The sequence below is a fragment of the Sminthopsis crassicaudata genome, chromosome 1, assembly GCF_048593235.1.
Source record: "Sminthopsis crassicaudata isolate SCR6 chromosome 1, ASM4859323v1, whole genome shotgun sequence".
In the NCBI taxonomy this organism is placed as follows: domain Eukaryota; kingdom Metazoa; phylum Chordata; class Mammalia; order Dasyuromorphia; family Dasyuridae; genus Sminthopsis; species Sminthopsis crassicaudata.
The window spans coordinates 53,777,939-53,780,041 of record NC_133617.1 but is presented as its reverse complement, the minus strand read 5'-3'; positions in this window follow the sequence as shown (position 1 = coordinate 53,780,041).

Sequence of the window (2,103 nt, the reverse complement as noted above, 5' to 3'; positions counted from 1 at the left end):
CAGATTTGAACTTGGGTCCTCCTGAATTCAAGGCTGGTGCTCTATCCACTGCCCCACCTAGCTGCCCCGACATAATTTGTTTATATTTGTTTGTCCCCATATATGAGCTCCTTGATACTCTTTTGCCTCTTTTTTCCTTTTTTTTAAAATCCCCATTGCTTAGTATATAATAGATGTTTCATAAATGCCTATTGGAGGGTTAGATTGACAGACAAACCATCTGGGCAGAGTTCCATGGCTGGGTTAAAGCTGAATATTGGTGCAAATTGCCAGCCCTAGGGCTTCAGCTAAACAGATGCCTCTAGCAAGGTCAAACCTATGAGCCCTTTGTGGTAAGTTGTGTCTGCCTGTGTCTTTGGGGTTTTCTTGGCAGAGGTACTGGAGTACTCTGCCATTTCCTTCTCCAGATCATTTTATAGAAAAGGAAACTGAAGCAGAGTGAAGTACCTTGCCCATAGTAAAAAACTAATGAGTTTCTGAGACTGAATTTAAATTCAGGTCTTCCTGACTGTATTGTGCCACCTTGTTTGTTGCCTTCCCTAGGAGCTAGGTTTATGTCATCTAATCTTAACTAGGTCCTCACTGCTTCATAGGAATTATTCTTCTCTATCACATTCCCTGAAACTATAGTTCCAAACTTCCTCTTATCTCCCCAAACTCCCTCCTCATACACACATACTCCTAAGACCTTGTCTTCTCTTTTCTTTTAGAAATTTAAGATTATCTTTTGTGAGGGGGCTCCCAAATCTAATCTGATCTGACTTGATCTCATCACTATTGTTTTTTCCTTTGCTCTGGGCTCAGAGGAAGACAAAGTCCATCTTTGAGTCTATCTCTTCCATCACATTAGTTCTTTCAGTAATTTCTCCTCCTAAACCTGTGGGAGGAATGAATCCTCCATAAGGCAGAGTTGCACAAAGTCATCAGCCTCACTTTCTCTTCCAGAGTTAGTTTAGTGACAGGACGAAAGTCAGGATGATTAGAGATGGCCAGGATCCACCAGATGACCTTGGCACCTTCAGTGTCTGACTAAGCTCATAGTGCTTGCTTCAAGAACCTTCCTGGCTATTAGAACAAATTGTTCTGCTCATTCCCCAGGGAAAAGTCTTCACATGCTTGAGGTGGATGCTCCCTAATCTATCCATGGATTTGTGGCCTCTTAATTATCCTCAGAATTGTCTGTCTAGACAGTTTTACCAGGATGTGGCTGCTGTACATGCTACAGCTTTTTGCTATAGTTTAAAGTTGGGTAAAGGTGAACACCAAAGATAGGTGAGCAGCCCTGAAAAGGGTTCAGTAAACTCCCACAAAGGGGTGCTAATCCTCATTGAACATCCCAAGTAACCCAAATAGTGATGAAATTTAAATGCCAAAACATGATGGTTTGCATCCAGTCATCCCTTTACTCTTTGTGCTCCTCTCTGATTAGATTAAAGAAAGAAAGGATCAAGCATATCTGTTTGGGCCTGTGGACAAAAGAGCCTTCAATCCATCTTTAAGTTCAATCAAATTGTAGAAGAGTTCAGATCATTCCAGCTAATAGTTATGAGTAAGGGTGAGATCTAAGATATGGCCATCCTAGTGGATGGCTAAGGTTGGACACAAGGCAACTGTATCAGATAACATAAACAACATTCTGTGTCTATGAATGGAAATCCTCTACGTTTCTGTCTCCATTCCGTTCTCCTCCCCTCCTGTTCTCTTCCTCTCCCAACTAGCTCTACCCTATCTCTATCTTATAGTTGAGGAAATTGAGGTAGACATAGGTTAAGTGACTTTTCCAGGAATGTTGGCAGTTTTATTAGAATGACTAACCAACTAAAGGGCAAATTGAGCAGAAACCCAGATACAAAGTGTAAGGATGTGGTTCCCGCAAAACAAGAGAAGGGAATTGTAAGGGCCCTTTAAATGGGCGGGCACAGCACAACAGGAGATTGAGTGGCCCAGAAGTAATCTCTGTGGATATAGGACTGCCCTGTGGGTGGGATCGTAGCCATATTGAGATAGCTTCATAATGGGTGACCGCTCTCTTGCTGTTTGGCTGTGTGACCTCACAGGCCCTTTATAATCCCACTGCAGACAGCAGTCGCTCTCTTTAACCTG